Here is a 17,676-nt window from a genome sequence, read left to right on the forward strand (position 1 = left end):
CTGCAAAATATTAAGAGTGGAAACATTAACCACACAAACAAGGAACAGACTTCCGTATATCCGCCTCACCACTATAGTTCTCTGGTGCGATTGTTTAGGTGCGTTTGGCCGAGAAAACAATGTGTTCACTTCATGTATCACCAGTCATTTACTATGGATTTAATAACAGATGTGGTCTTCTTACAGTGTAATTCAACTGTGAATTATTAAGTGAAACTTCAGAAGGAAAATGCTCACATAAAATGAACTTGGGTATTTTACTGTGGAGGTTGTGTTTCTTCAATCTTATCCTTCCAACAAGAGAGTAATCTTTCTTATCATGAATGTCACCATTATTTTATCACATGGATCTTTTAAAACCAAAAGTGTCATAAGCTTAATGATATTTCCCATAGTGAGTTCCTAATATAACATTGCAAAAACAACAACAACTACAAAGTAAACAAAAATACTCTTATTTATTCAGGAAACAACCAACTAATACAACAACACTAGACAAATAAACAATGTTTATACTTACTATCAACATCTTTAACTTTCAAGAAACTTAACATTGCAAAGTAGTTCCATTGACATAAATGTTACAGACTCAGATCTTCAACAAATACTTTTTTATATAAAAATATTTCTTTTGTTACAGCTGAAATGACTAGGAATTAGTGACAAATATATTCACTTAACTCATAATCCCAAGGATAGAATCAAGACATGCTAAATAGTACCAAATATTTGGACTCACTATAAATACATTGGTATTTGTTGAAGTGTGTGGTCCATACCATAATGCATCACAATGACAGAACATGAACACTTGAGTAATAGGTTTTCAAACTGAGTAATATCTGCCTGACACTTTCATGCATACTTTAATTTAGGAAAAAAAACCAGTTCCTGCTGGTTAATAAATGCATGGCCTCTCTTTCTACATAAGACGGTATATTGGAGAACTTCGCTGATATGGTAACTTGGAGAATGCATCTCACCTCCTAGAACAGAGAGGCTTTATTAAAAATGTATCTAAATATTTGAGTGGTGTGTGTTCTACCACTCATGATAGCACTGCTGATGCATACATTAGTATGAAATAGAGAGTGATGTAGGAATTCTTGACTTCCAGCTGCAAAGGACATTTTGGTAATGCAAAGCAAGTTGAAAATTTGTGCCGGACCAGGATGAGGGATATTGCATTGCAGCATGCACCAAGTTGGAAACTGGAGTCTCTCAGGAACACTGGATGGCCAAAGCAGTTAAGGCAACTGTTCATAAGAAGCAGTGAATTTGGGCTTCAGTCCTGGCACGGCACAAATTTTTAACTTTTGCCATTACATTAAAACAATGCCCTGTAGGGTTGGAAGTAATGAATCCCCACCCAACCCTTCACTTTCTTTCCTCATTATCTACTTCATATAAAAATGTTTTTTTACAGAAATCAGGAACAAAAACTTCCAAATCTAAATAACAGAGTTAAATCTGAAACTAATAAAAACAACAGGTAAGATAGATAAATGTTACAATGAATACACAAAGTGAGATTTATACTTTGCCCATTTGAATGTTGTAGCAGAGCAATTTAGTAATGGCTACAGGTTAACACTTGCAATTTACTTAAAATTTGAATATTTCTACTGTAACTACTAAAACGGCAAGGAGGTAATTTCAGAATAATTTTAACACCTCCTAGAAAAGGTTAACATGGTCTCATTTCCTTACTTTAAAACTTCTGCATTAACACTCCATTAAATTGATACAGTGGTCATGAGAAAAGTGGAAAACCGGAGGCAGGTGTGAGGATAAAATCCTCATCACACAAGCCAGTTAATTTGGGTTTCTCTACTCATCTCAGAGAAATACTAAGAGGATGTCAACAAAGCCGCTGTTAAGATCTTTCTGTTCAACTAAACTAGTGAGATCTTAGCATCAAAAGGACTTACTTGTCTGTCCTTCTAATAGGCAAAAGTCTCTAATCATTTTTCATGTCAACTATCTGAAGAGATTTATGATTACCAACAATCCAAACACATGATTTATCATGGTAACACCACAAAAGGTGTTTAGAAACATCCAGCCCATCTCCAATATTTGTAACAAGAAAGAATGACCACACAGAACCTTTACCATCTGTATGATAAATGTAGGTGACTCTCCAATCAATCAAGATAGCTCAGGAGTAACATTGGCAGATCTACAGAAATACTCCATAGGTGAGAGTGTTAAAATACTAGTGGTGACCTGCCAAAGTATTTGCAATGAAGTGCCAGAATTTGAAGCACTCCTTAAAAGCAATGAAATTCATGTAATACTATGTGCCAAAAGCTCGTTAAAAACTGAGGTTGATAGTAGCGGTATTTCTGAGGAAAATTTAAGCGTACACCAAAAGGATAAGCTAACAGGAAATAGAGATGGTGTATTTGTCACAGTAGAGAAGAAACTCAAACACACTGAGATAGAAATTGAAGCTGCATGCAAAACTGAGCAACTCAGTACCACTGGTTCACACAAAATTATAACTTGATTCTTCTACTGACCAACAGACTTACTTCCTGATGTAACCAAAAACTTTAAAGGAAACATCAGTTCATAGTGTAATCATTGCAGGAGACTTTAACCATCCAATAATCAATTGGGATAATTCTAGTTTTGTTAGTGGTAGGAACGACAAGACATACTGTGAAACATTACTAAATGCTTTTTCTGAAAACAACGTAGAATAGACAGTTCAGAATCCTACTCATGATGGAAATACATTAGATCTAATGGTAACAAACAGACCTGGCCTCTTTGAGGATGTCAAGCCAAACTGGTATCAGTGACTATCAGGCAGTTACAGCGACAATGAATATAAAGTAAAAAAGGCAACTAAAAAAAGTAGAAAGATTTACCTGTTCGGCATACTAGACGAAGAAACAGTAATGTCACAACTTAATCTTTTTCAGCTCAGGATAGGAGCGTGTAGGAGAACTATGGCTCAAGTTTATAAGAACAGTTGACCATACCCCACATAACAGTTCATGATGAGAGGGATCCTCCAGGATATACTGTAAAGAAACTTCTAAGGAAACAGATTACTGTGTAATAGGTATAAAGCAAAGCATAACACTATGCATATAAAGATGTTGAATGGAATGTGTTTGGTTGTCAAGAGAGCAATGCGTGAACCCTGCAGTGACTACTGTAGCATAACATAATGAAAGATTTTTCAAAAAACTTTTAGAACTTCTGATCATGTGTGAAGGCTCTTAGTGGCACTAAAATTAAGAGCCAGTCACTCACGGGCAAGACAGAAACTGAAAGGAGTAGAGAACAAGCAGAAATGCTTAACTGAGTTCCCAAATGTTGCTTTACAAAGGAAAATCTAAGATTATTACCCCAATATAATGTTCATACCACTGAAAAGATGAGTGAGATAGGTGTTAGTGTCAATGGCATTGAGAAACAGGGCACAATGGAATCCCTATCAGATTCATTACCCAGTCTGAAGGATGGGTAGCAGAACTAACTCACAAAACTAGCCCCCACTAGCCTAGACATCCATTAGTTGTGGAATCTTAGAATGTATTATGAGCTCAAACATAATGAGGTATCTCTAGCAAAATGATCTCCTCCATACCAATTAGCATAGATTTAAAAAACATCGACCACTTGAAACACAGCTTACACTTTTCTCACATGACGTACTGAAAGCCATGGATCAAGAGTCAGAAAGACAATATTTCTCAATTGCTGAAAAGCATTTTACTCAATACCACATCTACAGTTATTACCGAAAGTACAGTCGTATGTAGTATGGGGCCTAAAGCGAAATCTATGACTAGGTTGAAAATTTTTTTGTCAGGATGATGCAACACATTATCTTGAATGGAGAGACATCGACAGATGCAGAATTAACACCAAGAGTACCCGAGTTAAGTATGTTCGGTCCTCTGCTGTTCATGTAATATATTAACAACCCTACAGACAATATTAACAGTAACCTCAGACTTTTCTGCACATGATGTAGTTATGTACACTGATTTACAGTCCGAGAGAAGCTGCATAAATATTCAGTTAGATCTTTGTAAGGTTTCAAATTGATGCAAAGGTTGGCAACTAGCTTTAAATTTTCAGAAATATGAAACTGTGCACTTTGCAAAACAGAAAAATGTAGTACATTGTGACTATAAAATCAACAAGTCATAGCTGGAATCGATTAACTCATACAAATACCTGGGTGTAACTCTTTGTGGTGATATTAAATGAAACAATCACATGGCCTCAGTCATGGGTAAAGAAGGTAGACTTTGATAAATGTAAATCAGTCTACAAAAGAGATTGCTTACAAATCATGTGCGTGGCCCGTACTAGAATATTATTGAAGTGTGTACGGGACCCATAAGAAATTGATTTACCAGAAGATGTTGAATGCATACACAGAAGCACAGCACGAATGGCCACGGGCTTGTCTGACCCATGTGAGAGTTTCACAGAGATGTTGAAAGAACTGAACTGGCAGACAGTGTAAGTAGGCTTTCTCAGAACAGTTTCCATCTAATCTTCACAAGTTTCAAAAACTGGCTTTAAATGATGACTCCGGGAATGTACTGCAACCCCCTACATATCACTCCAATAGGTATTGTGAGGACAAGATCAGATTAATTACAGGATCCACAGAGACTTTTAAACAGTCACTATTCCTATGCACCATACTTGAATGGAATGCAAAAAAGGTATAATAACCATTACAATTGGATACGTAGCCTTTGCCATGTACTTCACAATGTTTTGCAAAGTAAGGCTGTAGATGTACTGCCTTTTCATGGTTTGCATAAGGCATCAGTTTGCTGTCTTCCATCCATCATAGAAGTCTTTGGCTGGCCACATTAAAAAAAAAAAAAAAAAAAAAAAAAAAAAAAAAAAAAGACTGGACAGTTTGTTTTTGCTTATTGTTCTAACCGACGTAGAATGATTTAATAGATTGTGCCATTTCCAATATCAACCTGTCTCAGACCTTGCAGAATGTATCTCCCATATGGGGAAAGTGTGGTTGTGTTCTTCACTGTTACTGGAAATGAAGTCCCAACCACAATTTTTGGCAACAGCAATATAGTGTCTCTTTAAGAGCAATTTCTACTCTATTTCCACTGTTTCAGTATATTCATCCTTGTTGATCTGCCAGAAACATTCCTGATGGCTTCCCACATATTTGTTGAAATAATGGGACAATTTATCACAGATACAGTTGCCCTGATTATTACTTGCTCTCTAACATTCTCCTTCAACCTTTTTCTGTAATGACCTGCAAGACGGCAAGGATTTCTGCCACTGTCATCTCTGAACCGTTTCCTGGAATTAAATTTAGTACTACACTTTTCATTCCAAAAATGAAAAAATGTGACCTAAACTGACACAAGAAATATGAGACAGATGCATCAGCAGTTAACACTTGTGTTGAGATTCCGTTAGATTTAGGGCAAAGGAATTAGGGTTTAATTCTCATCAACAGAAGGGCAATCAGAGGTGCACCACAAGCTTAGAGAGGGCAAGAATGGGGATGGAAATTAGTTGTGGCCTTTGAAAAGGAACCATCCTGCATTAGCTATGACTGAATCAGGGAAATCTTTGAAAACCTAAGTTTGCATTAGTACCTGAATTCCTAGTCCAGTGACTTAAACAACTTGCCACTATACCCAGTGCAGTTGTAGCAGCTATTCTGATATTGAACCTTTTGCACTGCTCCGCATCAATCTCAGCAACTTCTTTTTCAGAATTACCTGCTGAATGGATTCAGGTGAGAAAGTCTTCAATGGAATGTAATTCAACCAATGGGCAATCTAATAGCTGTATTTAAACAGGTACTGATCATTTTTGTGCACGACACTATCCACATATTCTGAATTGAATCTTGAGTAGAGGAGATGCAAATTTCGATGTTCTCTTCTGATTTATTACACAACTATTAGGTTTATTGCTTCTCAAGATTTTAGCCAGACTGTTTTGGGCATCTGATTTTACCCGACAAATTTTCTTTAGTGATGACTGAGATACTTTTATCCTTGCAGATGTACAAGAAGAGCACTCATTCACTACCTGCTGAAGAGGCATCTGCCCCTCTGTTTCTCTTCGACAGATGTGAGAGGTTGCACAATGTCTTCAACAGTGCATGTGCACTTGACATTAGTTTCAATGAACAGAGTTTGTACTGAAAAGCATCAGTCCTACATAGCCTTTCTCCCATAGAAGTGAATATCAAAGTAAAACCAATTCTCCTCTCAGGATTACAGGCCTTCTTTGCTTCAGAATATTTTCCATCCTCCTGTATTTTCTTATCCTACAAGTTTCATACAGCCTTGGCTGCAGAATATCTCATTAGATGATTAGATTAGATGTGCTTCAGGTTCTATACACCCAAAATGAAGAAAACCTCAAAGATGTAAATCATATCAAAAAAAATAAAACACAACACTTTTCTTTCTTTCTTTTTCTTTTCTTTTTTTTTTTAAAAAAAAGAAAGGTGTATGCTAATATACTTTACACAGATATCAAGTGACAGTTCTCATGGACATGAAATAAGACAAAAACTTTAAAACCATTTCCATTTAAAAGGTAATAACAAACATGTCACAAAAACCATGCAAACCTACAATACATTGAGGTGCGTATGATACTTCTTAGGCTATTGTATCCACACATCACAAAGAGAAGATCTGTTTACAACACTTATTACTCAATTTCTAATAGCAGCTGGCAAGTTACTGAAAATGTATTTCTCTAACAATGAGTTTTCTGAACCAAAGTAAATGACAAAATCTTTTGAAGATTATTCTTATTTCTAGTACAACAAATCCATGAATTAAACTGTTGGTTTGAAAGAGATATATCATTTATAGCAAATTAGCTTAAGGGATAAACATACTGGGAAGCACTTCCTTGAATAAGCCTGTGCAGGATGTTCTCGAGTTCACACCACAAGTAATTCGCATATGCGCTTTTTGGCTGAAAACTTTACCTGGACTTCATGAGCTACCCCATAAAATGATCCCATATGACATTACAGACTCATAGTAAGTCGAACACACTAGCTTTTTTATTCTTGTATCACCTGTCTTGACAAAACGTGTACTGCAAATCAAGACTTGTTTGGGTGCTTCAGCAGTTGTGTGGCATGCTCCTCCCAATCAAATTTATTATCATACCACAATCACAAGAACTGAACAGTCAACTTCTTCTATTCTTCTATGTGTGTCACATTTATATGGGGAGGGGGGAGACCTCTTACAAGTTGAGAACTGCATGTAGTTCTTTTTTCCAAAGCTTGTCAATAAACTTTAACTTTGATATTTCTTTGAATTTTTTCACTTTGAGTACTGAAGGTTTGATCTGTTTTACTTACTACAAACACTCAACAGCCCACATTGTATAAATTATTTCTATATTTAAGAAACCTTCAGGTCTTAATATTTTTGTTGTAAAATGAAAATGTTTTACAACTAAGATTCTTAAGACCTGAAGTCTGCCAAAACCAGTTGTCTTAAATAAAGAAATATTTTGTGCAATCCAGGCTGTTTGAACACTTTTTATATTTTATTTCATGTGCATTTTTTTATATATAACTGCTCTGCTACCAGTCACAATTTTCTTTTATTCATATTCTACAAGATGCGAGTCAGGAAATGACTCCCATTTTCAGGAGTGTATTTCTTTGTACTATGCCATTTTTATGTAATATTTTCAATGTGTGACGTTCTGCTTTGTTGACTTTACTGCAATATGCAAAAATTACACAATTTTTTGATAGTTATTGATTCTTCCAAATTTCACCACTAACTACAAATAAAAATTGGTAAATAACAAAAAATTATTCACTCTTTTACATGTCACAGTAAAAAAAAAAAAAAAAAACAAAAAAAACCCCTCTCACATCAAAAACATGACAAAAATGATGTAGTACAAACACTTGAAAATGGGAAACATTTCCCAAAAAGCATTGTGTAAAATATGAATAAAAGGAAATTGTGACAATGGCAGGAAAGTCATTTACAAATAAACCCACTGTTCTTACAGTCACAGGCTTAAAGAAAAGTTATAATGGACAAAATCAGTTCACTTGCAGTTTTTCTGTATTTTCCTAAGGTATTTGTCCCAGGATAAGTTACTGGGGCAAGTCCACGGCATTTGCTGGGCAAGGCACCCTCTTGTTCTGGATATGAGAAACCAATTCAATTCATGGTCAACAGCACAGGGTTCTGTAAAATTTCCTGGAGATAAAGAAGTTCGCGCCCCCCCCCCCCCCCCAATTGGGCTTGGGGTGGGGGCAGAAAAGATACAGACACAGTTAAGAAAAACAATCTCAATTTTAAAATAGCCACTTGCAATGTGAGAACACTGCTGCAGTGCAGAAAACTAGAAAATCTTAAACTTGAAATGGAACAACTGGAAGTCAATATGCTCAGCACACCGGACATGAAATGGCCCCAATCAGGATACATCTGGTCTAGATATACTGAGTCATTCCCACTTGAACTGATCAAGACGAACCTGGAGTGGGAGGAGTTGGAGTAATTTTAAGAAAAAACACTGGCTCGTCTGTCATGGGATACGTGCAATACAGCTCTAGGATAATAGTGGTCAAACTTGAAACCAAACCAAAGGACACCATGATAACACAAGTTTAATGGGGGCGGGGAAGCAAGAGTGGGTGGAGAATCAGAATAGGGGAATGTGGTCAACTACGGACTTTGAAGAAGAAAAAAAGGGAAGCCTGACTAATTGAGTTCTGCTCCAAGCACCAATTAGCCTAGTTGTTGCAATACACTTTTCCAACACCATAAGCAAAGAAGTTACACATTGCAGGACCCAAGAGACTGAAGGAGACACCATGTTAATTGCATTTTAGAAACCAAGTAAAGGACTGCAAGAGTCATCCATCTGTAGACATACAGCGACCACAACCTGGTCCTGATAAAAAGTTCATTCAAATTCAAATGTCTGAAGAAAGAACAGTAAAACAAAAATGGGAAATAGAAAAACTGAAGAACTGGCAAGACATTACGACAAGAAACAGACAACCTAGCTAAAAATTCCCAACATGGCAGAGTAAAAGAAAATTAGGAACAAACTGAATTTGGGATATATAAAGCAGTAGGAAAATACGGAAGCGTCCGATCCCGCCCGTCTGCTTTGACCCATGACGTCACAAATATGGCGGAAACGACCATAAACCACGATTCCAATATGGTGCATATAAAGTCGTTACGTGCACATTATGAGGACGAAAATACATCGAAAAACAAACACACACACTTTCCACAAAAAGCCTAATGACACTAATGGGACAAGTGCGGGAAACGGGGGATTTTGGGTGGGGACAAACTAAATATAAACAAATTTAGACACCCACCCCCATACAAAATCACGCAAAATGACGAAAAAAACCGACATCACAAACTCCCCAAATACCACTAAACACAATATCATCTGGAATCGGACACTTCCCTTGACCTATATAGCTCCCAATCCCATAAATTAGGTCCTAACACTTCCCTTGACCTATATAGCTCAAAAACATCTTCCGATACCAAAACCAACATTCACAGCCACACATTGGGATCGAAGACTTCCCTTCACCTGTTATCCTTACAACATCTCCACATACAGCTGTCCGCAGTCCGAGACGCCAGAACTTTACGTAAGCCTCATTTCTTCACAGCATACTGAACACTTCACGACTTCATCCAAAAATCCGAATAGCTGAAGAAATTTTACTAGAGACAATGCACTCTCTGCCATCATAGCCGACAACCGAAAACTGTTAACCCTGCCAGTCATATCCATACCTACCAAAGACATAAAAAAAGCAATTTACCAAAATTCACACACGATGCCACACTCGCAAACAAAACCAAAAGCATCACCTAACACACCACCAGAGAGCACCACCAATCGCATCAAAACGACACCTACAAACACGCCACTCTCACAAACTAAATTCCGTGCCGTCGTGACACCACACACCACAACAGCCTTACGTCATGGGTCAAAGCCGACGGGTGGGATCGGACGCTTCAGTCGACCCGCAGTAGAACAGATAGCTGGGAAAACTAAACCCAAAAGCAGGGGGAAATTGATATTATTCAGCTCATTGAAAGCAGAAGACTACACAAAAATGCAACTGATGAACTGAATACAGAAGATTTAGGGGTTTAGTCAACAAAGAAGCTAGCAAATGAAAAGAAAATTTTCTTGAAGAAAAGTAAAGAGAAGTGGAAGAAAATAAGCGAAATGGCAGAACTGATATAGCCTACAGAACACCAAATAAATTTAACAAATGCAAAACAACAAACTTTGGTAGAGTAGAAGACAAAGAGTGAAAAATGGTGTTTACTGAAGAGATGGAAAGAACACATTGCAGAACAATCTGACTGAAAACGAGGATGCTACAGAAAAAGAGCAAGTAGCAAATATGACAAAGGAGACAACATTTCTGGAAGAAAAATTTCAGAAAGCTCTTCAAGATCTACAGAAGAAGATAGCAATGGGTGCTGATGTCATTACTGCAGAACTAATCAAGAATATTGGTGACATCATCAAAACAATGCTGCTGAAACTGATTAGGTCCATCTATAGCACAGGAGAGATACCAACTGACTTCCACAAATGTATCATGGTTCCTACACTGAAGAAGGTAGCAGCTGTAAAACATGAATGGTACTGATCCTTAAGCCTACTACCACATGTGTCAAAAATTCTTACACAGATAATTCTGACGAGAATTATAGAGAAGATAGGGGATATACTGAGTGAAGATAAGTTTGGATTCAGGAGTGGATTGGGGAAAACAAGAGAGGCAATTCTGGCACTTAAGATTATTATTGAAAAACAAATACAGAAATGTAAACCAACTTATATTGCCTTTGCAGATATAGTACAGGTATTTGATAATTTATCTGCCACGAAACATTCAGTGTGTTGAAGAAAGCAGGTTTAAGATTTGGGGATGACACACAGTTTCTATAAGAAGTAAGTGGCTGTAATAAAGAATTTTCATCGGAACAAGAAGCAAAAATCGGAAATGCAATGAGACAAGGACATGCTCATTCTTCTCATATAATTAATGCTTGCATTCAGGAAGCTATAGACAAAGTTTGTGAAGCTGTTGAGGCAGGAATCTAAGATACACAAGCTATGTTACGCAGATAATATTGCTGTGATCACGGACATTAAACAAGATCTAGAGAAGGTCCTTAAAACAACAAAAAGGATTTTCTGCAGACGGCATGGTATGAGAATGGATTGTAAATGAAGCCCCATGCTTCTTGACAAAATGTAGGGGAACAATGTGCACCGCCATATTAGGCAAGGTCTTAATGGAGGTGGTTTGCTGTTGCCTTTCTCCACACATAATGGGTATGAATGATGATGATGATGATGATGATGATGATGATGATGATGATGAAGATGACATGAAAAACTAAAGTAATGGTATGCAGTGCTGCAGAAGAGTGAACATTTATGAGTAAGAATTGGAAGAGAGGAGCTAGAAATGATAGGAGGTATTTACCTATTTGCGAAGCAGGATCACAAGGGATGACAGAAGCCAGAAAGAAATTGTTAGCAAATTACAACAGGCTAAAACTGCATAAATCGAGGAAGTACTTACGAGCACCAGCCTGGAAATAAGGAAACAGATTGTGAAAACATTTGTTTGTAGTGTCACACTACAAACTTGGATAATTGTGGAGGGGGGGGGGGGGGGGGGAGGGGGAGGGATTGAAATGTTCAGCATGTAACTATATGTACAAATTAATTTGCCATGTGAATGCAAATTGTAGCAAATTATTATTACTAAGTTTCTTTTGCATCAACAAATCAGTATCATTCTTAATGTCTCAATTGCCATATCATCATTTATTAATAATGCAAATTATTATTACTGTTACTGTGATTGTTATCTAATGTTTTTTGGATGTGTTGCTCCTGATCTGATTTCAGTGAGGGCCTTAAAGCTCCAGTCTGGTCAGGCTAAATATGCAATAAGTAGATGAAATGACAGAACAGGCCATTGGGTCATTCCATATCAAATCACCCAATAAAAAATAAAATTTACACCCACCTCCTTAGATTTTCATGAAATTTGGCTCAAATGGTTCTAATACCATCCTGACAACACCTGCAATTTTTTTTTGCTGTATCTCTTATAGTTTTTATGTTTTGCATTTTCCGAACCTTCGGAAATGGTAAATTTAATTTGTATTCAAAACTTTAAAATTGCTTATCTTAAAAACTCTTTTAGGTAACATCATGAATTTTTGCATCAAGTTTATTTATTATACATATTTGAAGATAAAATGATAATATTAAAATATATTAATATTTCCTATGAAAAAAATATATATGTATTTTTTCTCTCTCTTTTTTTTACGGATGTTTTGTTTTATAAGAATTGCAATATCTAAGAGTCTCAGACCTGATAGAATGCTTAAATTTGTTTTAATTTACTCTTAAACATATAGGCTACTTGATAAAACAAAAATAATGATGGCTTTTTAACATGTCTATTAATTTTAGTAGATTACATTAGAATTATGTACAAAGATAGTGTACTTACGACACCTATGTATAATCCAACTGATTGCTTGAAACATTGAATTCAGTCCAAAGTACCAGTTACCATCATAATTTCCAGCCACATAGCTATTTATGGATGGTTCAACACAAACCCAATCAGAAGAAGAATGGAAAGAAAAGACTAAGAAGGGTTTTACACTATCTGTAGTCCTTCTAATTTCAAGGTTGTTTGTTGGAAGTAGTTTGAAGTTATAAAAACTTCTTGTTCCACGAATGGTTCGGGTTGCTGAAAAACGTTTTTATAGTTTTAACCGTAGCAAATCAGCTTCTTTTTTGTCAATAAAGTGAAAATGTTTTCAATTTTTTTTTCCACAAAACTTGTATACATCGATTGCTGTCATTATTTGTTCTTTGTCTGCAAGCTGTAGACTGGCTTTCCTTAAAATTCTTTTAATAGTTACTCCTAGGCCATCACAAATTGACTTCCCATGACTTGTTGCAAAAAAAGAGTGTTGGGCCTTCAAATTAAAGTCTCTCAAGTGTTCAGTCAAATTTTTAAAACTGTTTCTATTTTTGTACTGCCCAGCACAACCATCTGTAAAGTATTGAACTGAGTCAATGTCAGTATGACGTAATGACAGCCACTTTGTAATTTCTTTTTGTACAAAGTTAACAGAATCAGTGTCATGTTCTTGGTCATCACTAATAAAACAGTGGTTGGAAACAAAAACATTGTTTTCCTCATTTCTTAGAAAAACTCCAACTGGGTGTAGAGTACAACCACCTCTATTCCAGTGGTAACTTTGGATCTCATTTTGTATAACAAAGGAATAATTTTCACTGAAATCCATCACAATAATTGCTGTTTTGGGTGGTCGGTCTTCTTTCAACCTTTTAAAGGCTGCTGATTGGGATTTTGCTATAAACGAGTGTGGGGTGAGCTTTTCCAATGACCTAACCAATAAAGAAATGTAGTCTTCAGCACTGATAGACTGTTTGATCATTTCTGCCCTGTCTGTGTCAACCCACTGACTGATTACAATTTCTTCTTCTAAATCATAATCTTCACTTAGTTTTTCAGTTAAGTACTCAGTGCAGTATTTGCAGGACAGCTGTCGCAATGATGTAGCATGCAGTTTTGGTTTTCCGTGTTGCACACAAACATCATAATTAGGTCTTTATAAGATTCTTCAATTTTCACAGCATCCAGTAATAGTTTAACATTCTGGTGGATACTGCATACACATACAGTGTGTGTGCCTGCAGCACCAGCAAGGATACACCATTTAGGTCTCAAGAAACAAAATTTTGAAAATCCTACTTCTACCTCGGGATTCACACATTTGAAAGAATAATAGAGTTCTCTCAAGTTACACAAAATGAGTCTTTTTTGCATGTACACATTTTTTTGAGCACTTTGTCTTCTGTTCCAGGTAGCACTCTGGAACTTTCATCCTTTTCATGAAAATCTGTTACAAGTCTTACTGTATTTTCAGAAAGAGTTTTACCTTTTTTTGGACCAGGAGTTTCCAAAATACCCTTTCCAGATTTTAGCTTTCTAGCTTGTCACACCATGTACTCATTTACATTAAATTCTTTCATCACTTTATTTCGACTCCAAGAATCTGGAGCCAAGGTCAGAATCTGGATTTTTCTAGACCTCCCAACAGATGAAATCTTCTCTTTCATAAGAGAAATCATTACATCAAAATCCTTTGCTTTCTCAACCACACTTGTATCTTCTTCGTCATCATCAGAACTTGGTGCATCATATTTTAATGCTTTTGAAACCGCCTTTTTTGCAGTCTTTTCAATACTGCTAACCTTCCTTTTAAAATAAGACCCTTTACTTTGTTCTGACAAGCCATGAAGCTTTATCGGTGTTAAACCTAAATTATCAAGAGCAATGTTTGTACGAGGGATTCATTTCTGGATTCCAATGATTCTAATTCAACCATGACTTCATCATCTGTTTCACTTTCATTGACTTCAACTCTTGATTTTTCCTCACAAAAGTTACGGCATGTTGAGCAAAGCTTTTGTCCAGGTTTTATGCTAATATTTTTTGTCAGTAATTGTTTAGAAAGATCCAAGCCTACACTTCTCAACGATTTTTTGATGGGCTTTCTGTGTTTTTTTAGTGGGTCTACACATATTGTTTGATACTTTCCAAAAACATTTAAAGAGTAGTAGCTGTGGTGTGAACATATATTCTTAAATTCACACAGATTAATTCCAGATCGTAAGTGGATCAAATCTTTTTCTTCCTCACTCAATTCAGATACCGGTTGTAACTTTTTTGAAGGCGTGTAGGTTGTTTGGAAACAGTCAGATTTTTTAAATAACCCTATGCTACAGGTTTGAATATCTGACATACTGATTTCACTTTTGGTCTGATTACTGTTCTGGTTACTTTTATAGGATATTGGAAAAGAATCTCTGTAAACTAAGTAACAGTACTTACTGAAAGTTCGAATAAACTTAATAAAATACTATCCAAGCACTATTTAACACTGTAATAATTTTTTACTTCAAAACACAGGAGTAACAAAACAAAATCCAAGCATACATTGTTGCTCCAAGAAGACAAAAACTCATTTTCGGTGTCTAAGTCACTTGGTACTTTTTATTTTTAAAATATAATTAATATTATTTTAAAAATTAGATAACTACTAAACAGGTTAAAAAGCCAACATAATTTTTCTTTTATCTAATAGCCAATACAATTAAGAGTATTTTAAAACGAATTTGAGCTTTCTATCAGGTCTGAGACTCTAGATATTGCAGTTTTTGTAAAACTAAACATCCATTCGCTTAAAAAAACTTGTAACTTTTTTTCATTTGGAAGATTTTAATATATCTTTATGGTAATTTTTTTTAACATTTAGATATAATACACAAACTTATTCCAAAATTTCATACTGATATCTTGAGTATTCTTTAATATACAATTTTTTTTAGTTGTGAGGACATGTTTAAGTTATGATTTCCGACTGCTGAAACAACGCCAAATCTAAAAACTTTAAAAATTTATAAAAAAAACTATAAGAGATAGAGCAAAAAAAAATTTACAAGTGCTTTCAGGATGATAAAAGAAGCAATTGTACCAAGTTTCATCAAAATCTGACATGGTTGGTGTCAAGGCCTGGGTGACTTGACACGGAATGACCCCTTTCACCTACTAAGAAAGAGGTATGTGAAGGAAAATGCTGTCTACTAAGTCACACATCATTCTGAAATAATTTTCAGCTGCAAATATGGGAACTACTTCGTTCCTATGAGAATCAAGAGGTAAAATATGTAGATGTCTATACAACTGAAGTTTGTTTGATAACCTAGATGTTTCTTGCTAGTGAGCAACTTGAGTTTTCAATCAGCAATTCAAGCTTGAATTATGATTTTTTTCATCCCTGCCATTGTGCGAATTAAAACACTGTCCAAATTCTCTGATTAAAGAACATCTTACCTAGAGTGCACAATGGTGGTTACAGAAGCATGTTCATAACAAACAAGTCTTGGGGCAGGTATTTACACCTGTCCATTGAACACTCACTGCACACTTACAGGGAATAACTACTAAATGCAATCTCAACAGCACTTGTTCCTACGACGAAAACGAAATGGAGTAGATATTTAATAGTACATAATTTTCGTTTTTTATGCTTTATACACTAATAAAACCTTTAAAATAAATTATCTAAATTGAGGCACAAACCTTAATTGCTACCTCCCAGCTTCATTGTGAACTTCCGTATCAGCTAGAATGCTGAGCCGCTGCTGTAGAGCACTACTCAAGCGATGAAGACTTCGAGCGGACTTGTTGGCAGATTGTTCAACGTTCTGCATGTACTCAGAAAGTTCCTGGACCTGTATTGAAAAGCGTTTGCTACAAAATGGTATCGTCACATCACTATTTCTTTTGCTCTGCCATAATAAACTTTTAATGCAGACGGATCACACAGGCATGAGTACGGAACTCGTCTGCATGACGTGTATTAGCATTACGTTAATAACTTACTACGAGCTATAACGAGAACACGAGATGTATTTCAAACTGACTGTTATAAGAAATGACATCACATGCAGGGAAGCTGTTCCGCATCGTACTGCTAAGGCATACTTACGTACTGCTTGTAAGTTTCTAGTCTGTGGCACTTCTGATGCATGTCATAAAGGTGTTTTAACATGAATATTAATACAGTGAAACCACAAGATACCAGAAAAATGGAAAGGGTGTTGGGTAAACGTCGTCTCAAAAACATTGTGCCGACGATGCCACATTTTTCCTGGGCTATTCCAGTCAACTGTTTGCTTTACTCCTTATTGGCCTACTTAATAAGGAAATAACAGTCGTTTCCTTCGAGACATTGGCTCATGACACTTCATCTAACGTCTCAATCTTTCGCCGTCTGTCGACTACCTCACACACGCACATCCTTCGAAACCCTTTGCACAACTAATCAAACCATAGTAAACAATATCTCACAACAACTAGCGGCAAAGAGGTTTAACACCGAATTGAGCTTCCACAGATACTATTAACAAATGTCGAAGTATGTCCGTGGTCGAGTGGATCGACCAGTGTTTTTTATCATTTCATTTTTGATTTTCAGTCTGTGGGCTATGCAACCAACTCCACGTACAGATGTTCATGTTGTCAAGCCATCTCCAGGGAGACCTGTTCACATTTTACATTTTATCATTGCCCTTCTGTAAACTTCAAGAATTTAAAGTCTCATAGATGCCTATACTGGCCGTCACGTCACGGCACTGTCAAGGTTTCTTGGGAAGAAATTCTGACGGCCGAAGTCATCTGTCCGTTGTTGATCACGTGCTCCCAATTCATTTCCCCTTGGTGACGACAATACGCACAACTCTATATTTCGTTTCGACGGCGTTTTCGTGATTGATATCAGTTGTTCGTTATTTGTTATAACTAGTTTGTTTCGTTTTGTTATTTAATTTTTTTAAATTTATAATAAGCGACGAACGATTCATTGAACTACTGAGGCAGCAGTCTGAGTTGTACGACGTGAACATACTAAATTACTTGCCCCGCACTACATTTATAAAGTGGATTTTTAAACATACTGATACCTTATTTAATATTTTACAATCAAATAGATTGCAATATGG

The 17,676-nt window shown here is 36.2% G+C and overlaps 1 long non-coding RNA gene across 1 annotated transcript; it reads right to left on the reverse strand.

Moving 5' to 3' along the window:
• Positions 1 to 439: 439 nt before the first annotated feature.
• LOC126457573 (uncharacterized) lies at positions 440 to 17,053 on the reverse strand. Its single transcript, XR_007585490.1, has 3 exons — positions 16,665 to 17,053; positions 16,256 to 16,407; positions 440 to 986 (listed from the first exon to the last, which is right to left on the reverse strand). It is a non-coding gene; the product is annotated as an uncharacterized LOC126457573 (long non-coding RNA).
• Between the last annotated feature and the right edge of the window lie 623 nt (positions 17,054 to 17,676).

This window comes from Schistocerca serialis, chromosome 2, assembly GCF_023864345.2.
Source record: "Schistocerca serialis cubense isolate TAMUIC-IGC-003099 chromosome 2, iqSchSeri2.2, whole genome shotgun sequence".
NCBI classification, from domain to species: Eukaryota; Metazoa; Arthropoda; class Insecta; order Orthoptera; family Acrididae; genus Schistocerca; species Schistocerca serialis.